This window comes from Euprymna scolopes, chromosome 46 (assembly GCF_053919585.1).
Source record: "Euprymna scolopes isolate OS-2025 chromosome 46, ASM5391958v1, whole genome shotgun sequence".
NCBI classification, from domain to species: Eukaryota; Metazoa; Mollusca; class Cephalopoda; order Sepiida; family Sepiolidae; genus Euprymna; species Euprymna scolopes.
Genome location: NC_136527.1, coordinates 2,690,699 through 2,704,570, shown reverse-complemented (window position 1 = coordinate 2,704,570; position 13,872 = coordinate 2,690,699). Strand labels below are relative to the sequence as shown.

Below are 13,872 nucleotides of genomic sequence, written 5' to 3'. Positions count from 1 at the left end.
ATGGAAAAGTAATGATTTCCAGAGAAATTTGGGAATTTTTTCAATGTAACAGTTTAGATAAAGATAAAAGCATAGGTTCCGGCGAGGTTCGAACTCGCGACTTTCTGCGTGTAAAGCAGATGTGATAACCACTACACCACAGAACCGTTACCAAGGTATAGAGAGTTTTATCTAAAACTTGATTAATTTGTATCCAAAACAATGGAAAGGTAATGATTTCCAAAGAAATTTTGGTATTTTTTCAATGTAACAGTTTAAAAAAAATTTAAAGGCATAGGTTCCGGCGAGGTTCGAACTCGCGACTTTCTGCGTGTAAACCAGATGTGATAACAACTACACTACAGAACCGTTACCAAGGTATAGAGAGTTTTATCTAAAAGTTGATTAATTTGTATCCAAAACAATGGAAAGGTAATGATTTCCAAAGAAATTTGGGTATTTTTTCAATGTAACAGTTTAGATAAAGATAAAAGCATAGGTTCCGGCGAGGTTCGAACTCGCGACTTTCTGCGTGTAAAGCAGATGTGATAACCACTACACCACAGAACCGTTACCAAAGTATAGAGAGTTTTATCTAAAAGTTGATTAATTTGTATCCAAAACAATAGAAAGGTAATGATTTCCAAAGAAATTTGGGTATTTGTTCAATGTAACAGTTAAGATGAAGACAAAAGCATAGGTTCCGGCGAGGTTCGAAATCGCGACTTTCTGCGTGTAAACCAGATGTGATTACCACTACACCACAGACCCGTTACCAAGGTATAGAGAGTTTTATCTAAAAGTTGATTAATTTGTATCCAAAACAATGGAAAGGTAATGATTTCCAAAGAAATTTTCGTATTTTTTCAATGTAACAGTTTAGATAAAGATAAAAGCATAGGTTCCGGCGAGGTTCGAACTCGCGACTTTCTGCGTGTAAAGCAGATGTGATAACCACTACACCACAGAACCGTTACCAAGGTATAGAGAGTTTTATCTAAAAGTTGATTAATTTGTATCCAAAACAATGGAAAGGTAATGATTTCCAAAGAAATTTGGGTATTTTTTCAATGTAACAGTTAAGATAAAGATAAAAGCATAGGTTCCGGCGAGGTTCGAACTCGCGACTTTCTGCGTGTAAAGCAGATGTGATAACCACTACACCACAGAACCGTTACCAAGGTATAGAGAGTTTTATCTAAAAGTTGATTAATTTGTATCCAAAACAATGGAAAAGTAATGATTTCCAGAGAAATTTGGGTATTTTTTCAATGTAACAGTTTAGATAAAGATAAAAGCATAGGTTCCGGCGAGGTTCGAACTCGCGACTTTCTGCGTGTAAAGCAGATGTGATAACAACTACACCACAGAACCGTTACCAAGGTATAGAGAGTTTTATCTAAAAGTTGATTAATTTGTATCCAAAACAATGGAAAGTAATGATTTCCAAAGAAATTTGGGTATTTTTTCAATGTAACAGTTTAGATAAAGATAAAAGCATAGGTTCCGGCGAGGTTCGAACTCGCGACTTTCTGCGTGTAAAGCAGATGTGATAACCACTACACCACAGAACCGTTACCAAGGTATAGAGAGTTTTATCTAAAAGTTGATTAATTTGTATCCAAAACAATGGAAAGGTAATGATTTCCAAAGAAATTTTGGTATTTTTTCAATGTAACAGTTTAGATAAAGATAAAGGCATAGGTTCCGGCGAGGTTCGAACTCGCGACTTTCTGCGTGTAAAGCAGATGTGATAACCACTACACCACAGAACCGTTACCAAGGTATAGAGAGTTTTATATAAAAAATGATTAATTTGTATCCAAAACAATGGAAAGGTAATGATTTCCAAAGAAATTTGGGTATTTTTTCAATGTAACAGTTTAGATAAAGATAAAAGCATAGGTTCCGGCGAGGTTCGAACTCGCGACTTTCTGCGTGTTAAGCAGATGTGATAACCACTACACCACAGAACCGTTACCAAGGTATAGAGAGTTTTATCTAAAACTTGATTAATTTGTATCCAAAACAATGGAAAGGTAATGATTTCCAAAGAAATTTTGGTATTTTTTCAATGTAACAGTTTAGATAAAGATAAAAGCATAGGTTCCGGCGAGGTTCGAACTCGCGACTTTCTGCGTGTAAAGCAGATGTGATAACCACTACACCACAGAACCGTTACCAAGGTATAGAGAGTTTTATCTAAAACTTGATTAATTTGTATCCAAAACAATGGAAAGGTAATGATTTCCAAAGAAATGTGGGTATTTTTTCAATGTAACAGTTTAGATAAAGATAAAAGCATAGGTTCCGGCGAGGTTCGAACTCGCGACTTTCTGCGTGTAAAGCAGATGTGATAACCACTACACCACAGAACCGTTACCAAGGTATAGAGAGTTTTATCTAAAAGTTGATTAATTTGTATCCAAAACAATGGAAAGGTAATGATTTCCAAAGAAATTTGGGTATTTTTTCAATGTAACAGTTTAGATAAAGATAAAAGCATAGGTTCCGGCGAGGTTCGAACTCGCGACTTTCTGCGTGTAAAGCAGATGTGATAACCACTACACCACAGAACCGTTACCAAGGTATAGAGAGTTTTATCTAAAAGTTGATTAATTTGTATCCAAAACAATGGAAAGGTAATGATTTCCAAAGAAATTTGGGTATTTTTTCAATGTAACAGTTAAGATAAAGATAAAAGCATAGGTTCCGGCGAGGTTCGAACTCGCGACTTTCTGCGTGTAAAGCAGATGTGATAACCACTAAACCACAGAACCGTTACCAAGGTATAGAGAGTTTTATCTAAAAGTTGATTAATTTGTATCCAAAACAATGGAAAGGTAATGATTTCCAAAGAAATTTGGGTATTTTTTCAATGTAACAGTTTAGATAAAGATAAAAGCATAGGTTCCGGCGAGGTTCGAACTCGCGACTTTCTGCGTGTAAAGCAGATGTGATAACCACTACACCACAGAACCGTTACCAAGGTATAGAGAGTTTTATCTAAAAGTTGATTAATTTGTATCCAAAACAATAGAAAAGTAATGATTTCCAAAGAAATTTGGGTATTTTTTCAATGTAACAGTTTAGATAAAGATAAAAGCATAGTTTCCAGCGAGGTTCGAACTCGCGACTTTCTGCGTGTAAAGCAGATGTGATAACCACTACACCACAGAACCGTTACCAAGGTATAGAGAGTTTTATCTAAAAGTTGATTAATTTGTATCCAAAACAATGTAAAGGTAATAATTTCCAAAGGAATTTTGGTATTTTTTCAATGTAACAGTTTAGATAAAGATAAAAGCATAGGTTCCGGCGAGGTTCGAACTCGCGACTTTCTGCGTGTAAAGCAGATGTGATAACCACTACACCACAGAACCGTTACCAAGGTATAGAGAGTTTTATCTAAAAGTTGATTAATTTGTATCCAAAACAATGGAAAGGTAATGATTTCCAAAGAAATTTTGGTATTTTTTCAATGTAACAGTTTAGATAAAGATAAAAGCATAGGTTCCGGCGAGGTTCGAACTCGCGACTTTCTGCGTGTAAAGCAGATGTGATAACCACTACACCACAGAACCGTAACCAAGGTATAGAGAGTTTTATCTAAAACTTGATTAATTTGTATCCAAAACAATGGAAAGGTAATGATTTCCAAAGAAATTTGGGTATTTTTTCAATGTAACAGTTTAGATAAAGATAAAAGCATAGGTTCCGGCGAGGTTCGAACTCGCGACTTTCTGCGTGTAAAGCAGATGTGATAACCACTACACCACAGAACCGTTACCAAGGTATAGAGAGTTTTATCTAAAACTTGATTAATTTGTATCCAAAACAATGGAAAGGTAATGATTTCCAAAGAAATTTGGGTATTTTTTCAATGTAACAGTTTAGATAAAGATAAAAGCATAGGTTCCGGCGAGGTTCGAACTCGCGACTTTCTGCGTGTAAAGCAGATGTGATAACCACTACACCACAGAACCGTTACCAAGGTATAGAGAGTTTTATCTAAAAGTTGATTAATTTGTATCCAAAACAATGGAAAGGTAATGATTTCCAAAGAAATTTGGGTATTTTTTCAATGTAACAGTTTAGATAAAGATAAAAGCATAGGTTCCGGCGAGGTTCGAACTCGCGACTTTCTGCGTGTAAAGCAGATGTGATAACCACTACACCACAGAACCGTTACCAAGGTATAGAGAGTTTTATCTAAAACTTGATTAATTTGTATCCAAAACAATGGAAAGGTAATGATTTCCAAAGAAATTTGGGTATTTTTTCAATGTAACAGTTTAGATAAACATAAAAGCATAGGTTCCGGCGAGGTTCGAACTCGCGACTTTCTGCGTGTAAAGCAGATGTGATAACGACTACACCACAGAACCGTTACCAAGGTATAGAGAGTTTTATCTAAAAGTTCGTTAATTTGTATCCAAAACAATAGAAAAGTAATGATTTCCAAAGAAATTTGGGTATTTTTTCAATGTAACAGTTTAGATAAAGATAAAAGCATAGGTTCCAGCGAGGTTCGAACTCGCGACTTTCTGCGTGTAAAGCAGATGTGATAACCACTACACCACAGAACCGTTACCAAGGTATAGAGAGTTTTATCTAAAACCTGATTAATTTGTATCCAAAACAATGTAAAGGTAATAATTTCCAAAGGAATTTTGGTATTTTTTCAATGTAACAGTTTAGATAAAGATAAAAGCATAGGTTCCGGCGAGGTTCGAACTCGCGACTTTCTGCGTGTAAAGCAGATGTGATAACCACTACACCACAGAACCGTTACCAAGGTATAGAGAGTTTTATCTAACATTTGATTAATTTGTATCCAAAACAATGGAAAGGTAATGATTTCCAAAGAAATTTTGGTATTTTTTCAATGTAACAGTTTAGATAAAGATAAAGGCATAGGTTCCGGCGAGGTTCGAACTCGCGACTTTCTGCGTGTAAAGCAGATGTGATAACCACTACACCACAGAACCGTTACCAAGGTATAGAGAGTTTTATCTAAAAGTTGATTAATTTGTATCCAAAACAATGGAAAGGTAATGATTTCCAAAGAAATTTGGGTATTTTTTCAATGTAACAGTTTAGATAAAGATAAAAGCATAGGTTCCGGCGAGGTTCGAACTCGCGACTTTCTGCGTGTAAAGCAGATGTGATAACCACTACACCACAGAACCGTTACCAAGATATAGAGAGTTTTATCTAAAACTTGATTAATTTGTATCCAAAACAATGGAAAGGTAATGATTTCCAAAGAAATTTTGGTATTTTTTCAATGTAACAGTTTAGATAAAGATAAAAGCATAGGTTCCGGCGAGGTTCGAACTCGCGACTTTCTGCGTGTAAAGCAGATGTGATAACCACTACACCACAGAACCGTTACCAAGGTATAGAGAGTTTTATCTAAAAGTTGATTAATTTGTATCCAAAACAATGGAAATGTAATTATTTCCAAAGAAATTTGGGTATTTTTTCAATGTAACAGTTTAGATAAAGATAAAAGCATAGGTTCCGGCGAGGTTCGAACTCGCGACTTTCTGCGTGTAAAGCAGATGTGATAACCACTACACCACAGAACCGTTACCAAGGTATAGAGAGTTTTATATAAAAAATGATTAATTTGTATCCAAAACAATGGAAAGGTAATGATTTCCAAAGAAATTTTGGTATTTTTTCAATGTAACAGTTTAGATAAAGATAAAAGCATAGGTTCCGGCGACGTTCGAACTCGCGACTTTCTGCGTGTAAAGCAGATGTGATAACCACTACACCACAGAACCGTTACCAAGGTATAGAGAGTTTTATCTAAAAGTTGATTAATTTGTATCCAAAACAATGGAAAGGTAATGATTTCCAAAGAAATTTGGGTATTTTTTCAATGTAACAGTTTAGATAAAGATAAAAGCATAGGTTCCGGCGAGGTTCGAACTCGCGAGTTTCTGCGTGTAAAGCAGATGTGATAACCACTACACCACAGAACCGTTACCAAGGTATAGAGAGTTTTATATAAAAGTTGATTAATTTGTATCCAAAACAATGGAAAGGTAATGATTTCCAAAGAAATTTTGGTATTTTTTCAATGTAACAGTTTAGATAAAGATAAAAGCATAGGTTCCGGCGAGGTTCGAACTCGCGACTTTCTGCGTGTAAAGCAGATGTGATAACCACTACACCACAGAACCGTTACCAAGGTATAGAGAGTTTTATCTAAAACTTGATTAATTTGTATCCAAAACAATGGAAAGGTAATGATTTCCAAAGAAATTTGGGTATTTTTTCAATGTAACAGTTTAGATAAAGATAAAAGCATAGGTTCCGGCGAGGTTCGAACTCGCGACTTTCTGCGTGTAAAGCAGATGTGATAACCACTACACCACAGAACCGTTACCAAGGTATAGAGAGTTTTATCTAAAACTTGATTAATTTGTATCCAAAACAATGGAAAGGTAATGATTTCCAAAGAAATTTGGGTATTTTTTCAATGTAACAGTTTAGATAAAGATAAAAGCATAGGTTCCGGCGAGGTTCGAACTCGCGACTTTCTGCGTGTAAAGCAGATGTGATAACCACTACACCACAGAACCGTTACCAAGGTATAGAGAGTTTTATCTAAAAGTTGATTAATTTGTATCCAAAACAATGGAAAGGTAATGATTTCCAAAGAAATTTGGGTATTTTTTCAATGTAACAGTTTAGATTAAGATAAAAGCATAGGTTCCGGCGAGGTTCGAACTCGCGACTTTCTGCGTGTAAAGCAGATGTGATAACCACTACACCACAGAACCGTTACCAAGGTATAGAGAGTTTTATCTAAAACTTGATTAATTTGTATCCAAAACAATGGAAAGGTAATGATTTCCAAAGAAATTTGGGTATTTTTTCAATGTAACAGTTTAGATAAACATAAAAGCATAGGTTCCGGCGAGGTTCGAACTCGCGACTTTCTGCGTGTAAAGCAGATGTGATAACGACTACACCACAGAACCGTTACCAAGGTATAGAGAGTTTTATCTAAAAGTTGATTAATTTGTATCCAAAACAATAGAAAAGTAATGATTTCCAAAGAAATTTGGGTATTTTTTCAATGTAACAGTTTAGATAAAGATAAAAGCATAGGTTCCAGCGAGGTTCGAACTCGCGACTTTCTGCGTGTAAAGCAGATGTGATAACCACTACACCACAGAACCGTTACCAAGGTATAGAGAGTTTTATCTAAAACCTGATTAATTTGTATCCAAAACAATGTAAAGGTAATAATTTCCAAAGGAATTTTGGTATTTTTTCAATGTAACAGTTTAGATAAAGATAAAAGCATAGGTTCCGGCGAGGTTCGAACTCGCGACTTTCTGCGTGTAAAGCAGATGTGATAACCACTACACCACAGAACCGTTACCAAGGTATAGAGAGTTTTATCTAACATTTGATTAATTTGTATCCAAAACAATGGAAAGGTAATGATTTCCAAAGAAATTTTGGTATTTTTTCAATGTAACAGTTTAGATAAAGATAAAGGCATAGGTTCCGGCGAGGTTCGAACTCGCGACTTTCTGCGTGTAAAGCAGATGTGATAACCACTACACCACAGAACCGTTACCAAGGTATAGAGAGTTTTATCTAAAAGTTGATTAATTTGTATCCAAAACAATGGAAAGGTAATGATTTTCAAAGAAATTTGGGTATTTTTTCAATGTAACAGTTTAGATAAAGATAAAAGCATAGGTTCCGGCGAGGTTCGAACTCGCGACTTTCTGCGTGTAAAGCAGATGTGATAACCACTACACCACAGAACCGTTACCAAGATATAGAGAGTTTTATCTAAAACTTGATTAATTTGTATCCAAAACAATGGAAAGGTAATGATTTCCAAAGAAATTTGGGTATTTTTTCAATGTAACAGTTACGATAAAGATAAAAGCATAGGTTCCGGCGAGGTTCGAACTCGCGACTTTCTGCGTGTAAAGCAGATGTGATAACCACTACACCACAGAACCGTTACCAAGGTATAGAGAGTTTTATCTAAAAGTTGATTAATTTGTATCCAAAACAATGGAAAGGTAATGATTTCCAAAGAAATTTGGGTATTTTTTCAATGTAACAGTTTAGATAAAGATAAAAGCATAGGTTCCGGCGAGGTTCGAACTCGCGACTTTCTGCGTGTAAAGCAGATGTGATAACCACTACACCACAGAACCGTTACCAAGGTATAGAGAGTTTTATCTAAAAGTTGATTAATTTGTATCCAAAACAATGGAAAGGTAATGATTTCCAAAGAAATTTGGGTATTTTTTCAATGTAACAGTTTAGATAAAGATAAATGCATAGGTTCCGGCGAGGTTCGAACTCGCGACTTTCTGCGTGTAAAGCAGATGTGATAACCACTACACCACAGGACCGTTACCAAGGTATAGAGAGTTTTATCTAAAAGTTGATTAATTTGATCCAAAACAATGGAAAGGTAATGATTTCCAAAGAAATTTGGGTATTTTTTCAATGTAACAGTTTAGATAAAGATAAAAGCATAGGTTCCGGCGAGGTTCGCACTCGCGACTTTCTGCGTGTAAAGCAGATTTGATAAGCACTACACCACAGAACCGTTACCAAGGTGTAGAGAGTTTTATCTAAAAGTTGATTAATTTGTATCCAAAACAATGGAAAGGTAATGATTTCCAAAGAAATTTGGGTATTTTTTCAATGTAACAGTTTAGATAAAGATAAAAGCATAGGTTCCGGCGAGGTTCGAACTCGCGACTTTCTGCGTGTAAAGCAGATGTGATAACCACTACACCACAGAACCGTTACCAAGGTATAGAGAGTTTTATCTAAATGTTGATTAATTTGTATCCAAAACAATGGAAAGGAAATGATTTCCAAAGAAATTTGGGTATTTTTTCAATGTAACAGTTTAGATAAAGATAAAAGCATAGGTTCCGGCGAGGTTCGAACTCGCGACTTTCTGCGTGTAAAGCAGATGTGATAACCACTACACCACAGAACCGTTACCGAGGTATAGAGAGTTTTATCAAAACCTTGATTAATTTGTATCCAAAACAATGGAATGGTAATGATTTCCAAAGAAATTTGGGTATTTTTTCAATGTAACAGTTTAGATAAAGATAAAAGCATAGGTTCCGGCGAAGTTCGATCTCGCGACTTTCTGCGTGTAAAGCAGATGTGATAATCACTACACCACAGAACCGTTACCAAGGTATAGAGTGTTTTATCTAAAAGTTGATTAATTTGTATCCAAAACAATAGAAAGGTAATGATTTCCAAAGAAATTTGGGTATTTTTTCAATGTAACAGTTTAGATAAAGATAAAAGCATAGGTTCCGGCGAGGTTCGATCTCGCGACTTTCTGCGTGTAAAGCAGATGTGATAACCACTACACCACAGAACCGTTACCAAGGTATAGAGAGTGTTATCTAAAAGTTGATTAATTTGTATCCAAAACAATGGAAAGGTAATGATTTCCAAAGAAATTTGGGTATTTTTTCAATGTAACAGTTTAGATAAAGATAAAAGCATAGGTTCCGTGTAGGTTCGAACTCGCAACTTTCTGGGTGTAAAGCAGATGTAATAACCACTACACCACAGAACCGTTACCAAGGTATAGAGAGTTTTATATAAAAGTTGATTAATTTGTATCCAAAACAATGGAAAGGTAATGATTTCCAAAGAAATTTGGGTATTTTTTCAATGTAACAGTTTAGATAAAGATAAAAGCATAGGTTCCGGCGAGGTTCGAACTCGCGATTTCTGCGTGTAAAGCAGATGTGATAACCACTACACCACAGAACCGTTACCAAGGTATAGAAAGTTTTATCTAAAAGTTGATTAATTTGTATCCAAAACAATGGAAAGGTAATGATTTCCAAAGAAATTTGGGTATTTTTTCAATGTAACAGTTACGATAAAGATAAAAGCACCGGTTCCGGCGAGGTTCGATCTCGCGATTTTCTGCGTGTAAAGCAGATGTGATAACCACTCCACCACAGAACCGTTACCAAGGTATAGAGAGTTTTATCTAAAAGTTGATTAATTTGTATCCAAAACAATGGAAAGGTAATGATTTCCAAAGAAATTTGGGTATTTTGTCAATGTAACAGTTTAGATAAAGATAAAAGCATAGGTTCCGGCGAGGTTCGAACTCGCGACTTTCTGCGTGTAAAGCAGATGTAATAACAACTACACCACAGAACTGTTACCAAGGTATAGAGAGTTTTATCTAAAAGTTGATGAATGTGTATCCAAAACAATGGAACGGTAATGATTTCCAAAGAAATGTGGGTATTTTTTCAATGTAACAGTTTAGATAAAGATAAAAGCAGAGGTTCCGGCGAGGTTCGAACTCGCGACTTTCTGCGTGTAAAGCAGATGTGATAACCACTACACCACAGAACCGTTACCAAGGTATAGAGAGTTTTATCTAAAAGTTGATTAATTTGTATCCAAAACAATGGAAAGGTAATTATTTCCAAAGAAATTTTGGTATTTTTTCAATGTAACAGTTACGATAAAGATAAAAGCATAGGTTCCGGCGAGGTTCGATCTCGCGACTTTCTGCGTGTAAAGCAGATGTGATAACCACTACACCACAGAACCGTTACCAAGGTATAGAGAGTTTTATCTAGAAGTTGATTAATTTGTATCCAAAACAATGGAAAGGTAATGATTTCCATAGAAATTTTGGTATTTTTTCAATGTAACAGTTTACATAAAGATAAAAGCATAGGTTCCGACGACGTTCGACCTCGCGACTTTCTGCGTGTAAAGCAGATGTAATAACCACTACACCACAGAACCGTTACCAAGGCAGAGAGAGTTTTATCTAAAAGTTGATTAATTTGTATCCAAAACAATGGAAAGGTAATGATTTCCAAAGAAATTTGGGTATTTTTTCAATGTAACAGTTTAGATAAAGATAAAAGCATAGGTTCCGGCGAGGTTCGAACTCGCGACTTTCTGCGTGTAAAGCAGATGTGATAACCACTACACCACAGAACCGTTACCAAGGTATAGAGAGTTTTATATAAAAAATGATTAATTTGTATCCAAAACAATGGAAAGGTAATGATTTCCAAAGAAATTTTGGTATTTTTTCAATGTAACAGTTTCGATAAAGATAAAAGCATAGTTTCCGGCGAGGTTCGAACTCGCGACTTTCTGCGTGTAAAGCAGATGTGATAACCACTACACCACAGAACCGTTACCGAGGTATAGAGAGTTTTATCAAAACCTTGATTAATTTGTATCCAAAACAATGGAATGGTAATGATTTCCAAAGAAATTTGGGTATTTTTTCAATGTAACAGTTTAGATAAAGATAAAAGCATAGGTTCCGGCGAAGTTCGATCTCGCGACTTTCTGCGTGTAAAGCAGATGTGATAATCACTACACCACAGAACCGTTACCAAGGTATAGAGTGTTTTATCTAAAAGTTGATTAATTTGTATCCAAAACAATGGAAAGGTAATGATTTCCAAAGAAATTTGGGTATTTTTTCAATGTAACAGTTTAGATAAAGATAAAAGCATAGGTTCCGGCGAGGTTCGATCTCGCGACTTTCTGCGTGTAAAGCAGATGTGATAACCACTACACCACAGAACCGTTACCAAGGTATAGAGAGTGTTATCTAAAAGTTGATTAATTTGTATCCAAAACAATGGAAAGGTAATGATTTCCAAAGAAATTTGGGTATTTTTTCAATGTAACAGTTTAGATAAAGATAAAAGCATAGGTTCCGTGTAGGTTCGAACTCGCAACTTTCTGGGTGTAAAGCAGATGTAATAACCACTACACCACAGAACCGTTACCAAGGTATAGAGAGTTTTATATAAAAGTTGATTAATTTGTATCCAAAACAATGGAAAGGTAATGATTTCCAAAGAAATTTGGGTATTTTTTCAATGTAACAGTTTAGATAAAGATAAAAGCATAGGTTCCGGCGAGGTTCGAACTCGCGATTTCTGCGTGTAAAGCAGATGTGATAACCACTACACCACAGAACCGTTACCAAGGTATAGAAAGTTTTATCTAAAAGTTGATTAATTTGTATCCAAAACAATGGAAAGGTAATGATTTCCAAAGAAATTTGGGTATTTTTTCAATGTAACAGTTACGATAAAGATAAAAGCACCGGTTCCGGCGAGGTTCGATCTCGCGATTTTCTGCGTGTAAAGCAGATGTGATAACCACTCCACCACAGAACCGTTACCAAGGTATAGAGAGTTTTATCTAAAAGTTGATTAATTTGTATCCAAAACAATGGAAAGGTAATGATTTCCAAAGAAATTTGGGTATTTTGTCAATGTAACAGTTTAGATAAAGATAAAAGCATAGGTTCCGGCGAGGTTCGAACTCGCGACTTTCTGCGTGTAAAGCAGATGTAATAACAACTACACCACAGAACTGTTACCAAGGTATAGAGAGTTTTATCTAAAAGTTGATGAATGTGTATCCAAAACAATGGAACGGTAATGATTTCCAAAGAAATGTGGGTATTTTTTCAATGTAACAGTTTAGATAAAGATAAAAGCAGAGGTTCCGGCGAGGTTCGAACTCGCGACTTTCTGCGTGTAAAGCAGATGTGATAACCACTACACCACAGAACCGTTACCAAGGTATAGAGAGTTTTATCTAAAAGTTGATTAATTTGTATCCAAAACAATGGAAAGGTAATTATTTCCAAAGAAATTTTGGTATTTTTTCAATGTAACAGTTACGATAAAGATAAAAGCATAGGTTCCGGCGAGGTTCGATCTCGCGACTTTCTGCGTGTAAAGCAGATGTGATAACCACTACACCACAGAACCGTTACCAAGGTATAGAGAGTTTTATCTAGAAGTTGATTAATTTGTATCCAAAACAATGGAAAGGTAATGATTTCCATAGAAATTTGGGTATTTTTTCAATGTAACAGTTTACATAAAGATAAAAGCATAGGTTCCGACGACGTTCGACCTCGCGACTTTCTGCGTGTAAAGCAGATGTAATAACCACTACACCACAGAACCGTTACCAAGGCAGAGAGAGTTTTATCTAAAAGTTGATTAATTTGTATCCAAAACAATGGAAAGGTAATGATTTCCAAAGAAATTTGGGTATTTTTTCAATGTAACAGTTTAGATAAAGATAAAAGCATAGGTTCCGGCGAGGTTCGAACTCGCGACTTTCTGCGTGTAAAGCAGATGTGATAACCACTACACCACAGAACCGTTACCAAGGTATAGAGAGTTTTATATAAAAAATGATTAATTTGTATCCAAAACAATGGAAAGGTAATGATTTCCAAAGAAATTTTGGTATTTTTTCAATGTAACAGTTTCGATAAAGATAAAAGCATAGTTTCCGGCGAGGTTCGAACTCGCGACTTTCTGCGTGTAAAGCAGATGTGATAACCACTACACCACAGAACCGTTACCAAGGTATAGAGAGTTTTATCTAAAAGTTGATTAATTTGTATCCAAAACAATGGAAAGGTAATGATTTCCAAAGAAATTTGGGTATTTTTTCAATGTAACAGTTAAAGTGAAGACAAAAGCATAGGTTCCGGCGAGGTTCGAACTCGCGACTTTCTGCGTGTAAAGCAGATTTGATAACCACTACACCACAGAACCGTTACCAAGGTGTAGAGAGTTTTATCTAAAAGTTGACTAATTTGTATCAAAAACAATGGAAAGGTAATGATTTCCAAAGAAATTTGGGTATTTTTTCAATGTAACATTTAAGATAAAGATAAAAGCATAGGTTCCGGCGAGGTTCGAACTCGCGACTTTCTGCCTGTACAGCAGATGTAATAACCACTAAACCACAGAACCGTTACCAAGGTATAGAGAGTTTTATCTAAAAGTTGATTAATTTGTATCCAAATCAATGGAA

At 35.6% G+C, this 13,872-nt stretch overlaps 57 non-coding genes across 57 annotated transcripts; all 57 read right to left on the bottom strand.

Annotated features, from left to right (window-relative positions):
• Positions 1-73: 73 nt before the first annotated feature.
• Trnav-uac (transfer RNA valine (anticodon UAC)) lies at positions 74-146 on the bottom strand. The gene has a single exon. It is a non-coding gene; the product is annotated as a tRNA-Val (tRNA).
• Positions 147-476: 330 nt separating this feature from the next.
• Positions 477-549, bottom strand: Trnav-uac (transfer RNA valine (anticodon UAC)). Its single transcript has one exon. It is a non-coding gene; the product is annotated as a tRNA-Val (tRNA).
• A 329-nt stretch (positions 550-878) lies between these two features.
• Trnav-uac (transfer RNA valine (anticodon UAC)) lies at positions 879-951 on the bottom strand. The gene has a single exon. It is a non-coding gene; the product is annotated as a tRNA-Val (tRNA).
• A 128-nt stretch (positions 952-1,079) lies between these two features.
• Trnav-uac (transfer RNA valine (anticodon UAC)) lies at positions 1,080-1,152 on the bottom strand. The gene has a single exon. It is a non-coding gene; the product is annotated as a tRNA-Val (tRNA).
• A 128-nt stretch (positions 1,153-1,280) lies between these two features.
• On the bottom strand, positions 1,281-1,353 carry Trnav-uac (transfer RNA valine (anticodon UAC)). Its single transcript has one exon. It is a non-coding gene; the product is annotated as a tRNA-Val (tRNA).
• Positions 1,354-1,480: 127 nt separating this feature from the next.
• On the bottom strand, positions 1,481-1,553 carry Trnav-uac (transfer RNA valine (anticodon UAC)). Its single transcript has one exon. It is a non-coding gene; the product is annotated as a tRNA-Val (tRNA).
• Positions 1,554-1,681: 128 nt separating this feature from the next.
• Positions 1,682-1,754, bottom strand: Trnav-uac (transfer RNA valine (anticodon UAC)). Its single transcript has one exon. It is a non-coding gene; the product is annotated as a tRNA-Val (tRNA).
• A 128-nt stretch (positions 1,755-1,882) lies between these two features.
• On the bottom strand, positions 1,883-1,955 carry Trnav-aac (transfer RNA valine (anticodon AAC)). The gene has a single exon. It is a non-coding gene; the product is annotated as a tRNA-Val (tRNA).
• Positions 1,956-2,083: 128 nt separating this feature from the next.
• On the bottom strand, positions 2,084-2,156 carry Trnav-uac (transfer RNA valine (anticodon UAC)). Its single transcript has one exon. It is a non-coding gene; the product is annotated as a tRNA-Val (tRNA).
• Positions 2,157-2,284: 128 nt separating this feature from the next.
• Trnav-uac (transfer RNA valine (anticodon UAC)) lies at positions 2,285-2,357 on the bottom strand. The gene has a single exon. It is a non-coding gene; the product is annotated as a tRNA-Val (tRNA).
• Positions 2,358-2,485: 128 nt separating this feature from the next.
• On the bottom strand, positions 2,486-2,558 carry Trnav-uac (transfer RNA valine (anticodon UAC)). The gene has a single exon. It is a non-coding gene; the product is annotated as a tRNA-Val (tRNA).
• A 128-nt stretch (positions 2,559-2,686) lies between these two features.
• On the bottom strand, positions 2,687-2,759 carry Trnav-uac (transfer RNA valine (anticodon UAC)). Its single transcript has one exon. It is a non-coding gene; the product is annotated as a tRNA-Val (tRNA).
• Positions 2,760-2,887: 128 nt separating this feature from the next.
• Trnav-uac (transfer RNA valine (anticodon UAC)) lies at positions 2,888-2,960 on the bottom strand. The gene has a single exon. It is a non-coding gene; the product is annotated as a tRNA-Val (tRNA).
• A 128-nt stretch (positions 2,961-3,088) lies between these two features.
• On the bottom strand, positions 3,089-3,161 carry Trnav-uac (transfer RNA valine (anticodon UAC)). Its single transcript has one exon. It is a non-coding gene; the product is annotated as a tRNA-Val (tRNA).
• A 128-nt stretch (positions 3,162-3,289) lies between these two features.
• Positions 3,290-3,362, bottom strand: Trnav-uac (transfer RNA valine (anticodon UAC)). The gene has a single exon. It is a non-coding gene; the product is annotated as a tRNA-Val (tRNA).
• Positions 3,363-3,490: 128 nt separating this feature from the next.
• Positions 3,491-3,563, bottom strand: Trnav-uac (transfer RNA valine (anticodon UAC)). Its single transcript has one exon. It is a non-coding gene; the product is annotated as a tRNA-Val (tRNA).
• A 128-nt stretch (positions 3,564-3,691) lies between these two features.
• Positions 3,692-3,764, bottom strand: Trnav-uac (transfer RNA valine (anticodon UAC)). Its single transcript has one exon. It is a non-coding gene; the product is annotated as a tRNA-Val (tRNA).
• Positions 3,765-3,892: 128 nt separating this feature from the next.
• Trnav-uac (transfer RNA valine (anticodon UAC)) lies at positions 3,893-3,965 on the bottom strand. The gene has a single exon. It is a non-coding gene; the product is annotated as a tRNA-Val (tRNA).
• A 128-nt stretch (positions 3,966-4,093) lies between these two features.
• On the bottom strand, positions 4,094-4,166 carry Trnav-uac (transfer RNA valine (anticodon UAC)). The gene has a single exon. It is a non-coding gene; the product is annotated as a tRNA-Val (tRNA).
• Positions 4,167-4,294: 128 nt separating this feature from the next.
• On the bottom strand, positions 4,295-4,367 carry Trnav-uac (transfer RNA valine (anticodon UAC)). Its single transcript has one exon. It is a non-coding gene; the product is annotated as a tRNA-Val (tRNA).
• Positions 4,368-4,495: 128 nt separating this feature from the next.
• Trnav-uac (transfer RNA valine (anticodon UAC)) lies at positions 4,496-4,568 on the bottom strand. The gene has a single exon. It is a non-coding gene; the product is annotated as a tRNA-Val (tRNA).
• A 128-nt stretch (positions 4,569-4,696) lies between these two features.
• Trnav-uac (transfer RNA valine (anticodon UAC)) lies at positions 4,697-4,769 on the bottom strand. The gene has a single exon. It is a non-coding gene; the product is annotated as a tRNA-Val (tRNA).
• Positions 4,770-4,897: 128 nt separating this feature from the next.
• On the bottom strand, positions 4,898-4,970 carry Trnav-uac (transfer RNA valine (anticodon UAC)). Its single transcript has one exon. It is a non-coding gene; the product is annotated as a tRNA-Val (tRNA).
• A 128-nt stretch (positions 4,971-5,098) lies between these two features.
• On the bottom strand, positions 5,099-5,171 carry Trnav-uac (transfer RNA valine (anticodon UAC)). Its single transcript has one exon. It is a non-coding gene; the product is annotated as a tRNA-Val (tRNA).
• Positions 5,172-5,299: 128 nt separating this feature from the next.
• Positions 5,300-5,372, bottom strand: Trnav-uac (transfer RNA valine (anticodon UAC)). The gene has a single exon. It is a non-coding gene; the product is annotated as a tRNA-Val (tRNA).
• A 128-nt stretch (positions 5,373-5,500) lies between these two features.
• On the bottom strand, positions 5,501-5,573 carry Trnav-uac (transfer RNA valine (anticodon UAC)). Its single transcript has one exon. It is a non-coding gene; the product is annotated as a tRNA-Val (tRNA).
• Positions 5,574-5,701: 128 nt separating this feature from the next.
• On the bottom strand, positions 5,702-5,774 carry Trnav-uac (transfer RNA valine (anticodon UAC)). The gene has a single exon. It is a non-coding gene; the product is annotated as a tRNA-Val (tRNA).
• A 128-nt stretch (positions 5,775-5,902) lies between these two features.
• Positions 5,903-5,975, bottom strand: Trnav-uac (transfer RNA valine (anticodon UAC)). Its single transcript has one exon. It is a non-coding gene; the product is annotated as a tRNA-Val (tRNA).
• Positions 5,976-6,103: 128 nt separating this feature from the next.
• Trnav-uac (transfer RNA valine (anticodon UAC)) lies at positions 6,104-6,176 on the bottom strand. The gene has a single exon. It is a non-coding gene; the product is annotated as a tRNA-Val (tRNA).
• A 128-nt stretch (positions 6,177-6,304) lies between these two features.
• Positions 6,305-6,377, bottom strand: Trnav-uac (transfer RNA valine (anticodon UAC)). Its single transcript has one exon. It is a non-coding gene; the product is annotated as a tRNA-Val (tRNA).
• A 128-nt stretch (positions 6,378-6,505) lies between these two features.
• On the bottom strand, positions 6,506-6,578 carry Trnav-uac (transfer RNA valine (anticodon UAC)). Its single transcript has one exon. It is a non-coding gene; the product is annotated as a tRNA-Val (tRNA).
• Positions 6,579-6,706: 128 nt separating this feature from the next.
• Trnav-uac (transfer RNA valine (anticodon UAC)) lies at positions 6,707-6,779 on the bottom strand. The gene has a single exon. It is a non-coding gene; the product is annotated as a tRNA-Val (tRNA).
• Positions 6,780-6,907: 128 nt separating this feature from the next.
• Trnav-uac (transfer RNA valine (anticodon UAC)) lies at positions 6,908-6,980 on the bottom strand. Its single transcript has one exon. It is a non-coding gene; the product is annotated as a tRNA-Val (tRNA).
• Positions 6,981-7,108: 128 nt separating this feature from the next.
• Trnav-uac (transfer RNA valine (anticodon UAC)) lies at positions 7,109-7,181 on the bottom strand. The gene has a single exon. It is a non-coding gene; the product is annotated as a tRNA-Val (tRNA).
• Positions 7,182-7,309: 128 nt separating this feature from the next.
• On the bottom strand, positions 7,310-7,382 carry Trnav-uac (transfer RNA valine (anticodon UAC)). Its single transcript has one exon. It is a non-coding gene; the product is annotated as a tRNA-Val (tRNA).
• A 128-nt stretch (positions 7,383-7,510) lies between these two features.
• Positions 7,511-7,583, bottom strand: Trnav-uac (transfer RNA valine (anticodon UAC)). Its single transcript has one exon. It is a non-coding gene; the product is annotated as a tRNA-Val (tRNA).
• Positions 7,584-7,711: 128 nt separating this feature from the next.
• Trnav-uac (transfer RNA valine (anticodon UAC)) lies at positions 7,712-7,784 on the bottom strand. Its single transcript has one exon. It is a non-coding gene; the product is annotated as a tRNA-Val (tRNA).
• Positions 7,785-7,912: 128 nt separating this feature from the next.
• Trnav-uac (transfer RNA valine (anticodon UAC)) lies at positions 7,913-7,985 on the bottom strand. Its single transcript has one exon. It is a non-coding gene; the product is annotated as a tRNA-Val (tRNA).
• Positions 7,986-8,113: 128 nt separating this feature from the next.
• Positions 8,114-8,186, bottom strand: Trnav-uac (transfer RNA valine (anticodon UAC)). The gene has a single exon. It is a non-coding gene; the product is annotated as a tRNA-Val (tRNA).
• A 128-nt stretch (positions 8,187-8,314) lies between these two features.
• Trnav-uac (transfer RNA valine (anticodon UAC)) lies at positions 8,315-8,387 on the bottom strand. The gene has a single exon. It is a non-coding gene; the product is annotated as a tRNA-Val (tRNA).
• Positions 8,388-8,715: 328 nt separating this feature from the next.
• Positions 8,716-8,788, bottom strand: Trnav-uac (transfer RNA valine (anticodon UAC)). The gene has a single exon. It is a non-coding gene; the product is annotated as a tRNA-Val (tRNA).
• A 128-nt stretch (positions 8,789-8,916) lies between these two features.
• Positions 8,917-8,989, bottom strand: Trnav-uac (transfer RNA valine (anticodon UAC)). The gene has a single exon. It is a non-coding gene; the product is annotated as a tRNA-Val (tRNA).
• Positions 8,990-9,318: 329 nt separating this feature from the next.
• On the bottom strand, positions 9,319-9,391 carry Trnav-uac (transfer RNA valine (anticodon UAC)). The gene has a single exon. It is a non-coding gene; the product is annotated as a tRNA-Val (tRNA).
• Positions 9,392-9,720: 329 nt separating this feature from the next.
• Positions 9,721-9,792, bottom strand: Trnav-uac (transfer RNA valine (anticodon UAC)). Its single transcript has one exon. It is a non-coding gene; the product is annotated as a tRNA-Val (tRNA).
• A 128-nt stretch (positions 9,793-9,920) lies between these two features.
• Trnav-uac (transfer RNA valine (anticodon UAC)) lies at positions 9,921-9,993 on the bottom strand. The gene has a single exon. It is a non-coding gene; the product is annotated as a tRNA-Val (tRNA).
• Positions 9,994-10,322: 329 nt separating this feature from the next.
• On the bottom strand, positions 10,323-10,395 carry Trnav-uac (transfer RNA valine (anticodon UAC)). The gene has a single exon. It is a non-coding gene; the product is annotated as a tRNA-Val (tRNA).
• Positions 10,396-10,523: 128 nt separating this feature from the next.
• Trnav-uac (transfer RNA valine (anticodon UAC)) lies at positions 10,524-10,596 on the bottom strand. Its single transcript has one exon. It is a non-coding gene; the product is annotated as a tRNA-Val (tRNA).
• A 329-nt stretch (positions 10,597-10,925) lies between these two features.
• On the bottom strand, positions 10,926-10,998 carry Trnav-uac (transfer RNA valine (anticodon UAC)). The gene has a single exon. It is a non-coding gene; the product is annotated as a tRNA-Val (tRNA).
• Positions 10,999-11,126: 128 nt separating this feature from the next.
• On the bottom strand, positions 11,127-11,199 carry Trnav-uac (transfer RNA valine (anticodon UAC)). The gene has a single exon. It is a non-coding gene; the product is annotated as a tRNA-Val (tRNA).
• A 329-nt stretch (positions 11,200-11,528) lies between these two features.
• On the bottom strand, positions 11,529-11,601 carry Trnav-uac (transfer RNA valine (anticodon UAC)). The gene has a single exon. It is a non-coding gene; the product is annotated as a tRNA-Val (tRNA).
• Positions 11,602-11,930: 329 nt separating this feature from the next.
• Trnav-uac (transfer RNA valine (anticodon UAC)) lies at positions 11,931-12,002 on the bottom strand. The gene has a single exon. It is a non-coding gene; the product is annotated as a tRNA-Val (tRNA).
• A 128-nt stretch (positions 12,003-12,130) lies between these two features.
• On the bottom strand, positions 12,131-12,203 carry Trnav-uac (transfer RNA valine (anticodon UAC)). Its single transcript has one exon. It is a non-coding gene; the product is annotated as a tRNA-Val (tRNA).
• A 329-nt stretch (positions 12,204-12,532) lies between these two features.
• Positions 12,533-12,605, bottom strand: Trnav-uac (transfer RNA valine (anticodon UAC)). Its single transcript has one exon. It is a non-coding gene; the product is annotated as a tRNA-Val (tRNA).
• A 128-nt stretch (positions 12,606-12,733) lies between these two features.
• Trnav-uac (transfer RNA valine (anticodon UAC)) lies at positions 12,734-12,806 on the bottom strand. The gene has a single exon. It is a non-coding gene; the product is annotated as a tRNA-Val (tRNA).
• Positions 12,807-13,135: 329 nt separating this feature from the next.
• Trnav-uac (transfer RNA valine (anticodon UAC)) lies at positions 13,136-13,208 on the bottom strand. Its single transcript has one exon. It is a non-coding gene; the product is annotated as a tRNA-Val (tRNA).
• A 128-nt stretch (positions 13,209-13,336) lies between these two features.
• Positions 13,337-13,409, bottom strand: Trnav-uac (transfer RNA valine (anticodon UAC)). Its single transcript has one exon. It is a non-coding gene; the product is annotated as a tRNA-Val (tRNA).
• Positions 13,410-13,537: 128 nt separating this feature from the next.
• Positions 13,538-13,610, bottom strand: Trnav-uac (transfer RNA valine (anticodon UAC)). Its single transcript has one exon. It is a non-coding gene; the product is annotated as a tRNA-Val (tRNA).
• Positions 13,611-13,872: the final 262 nt, after the last annotated feature.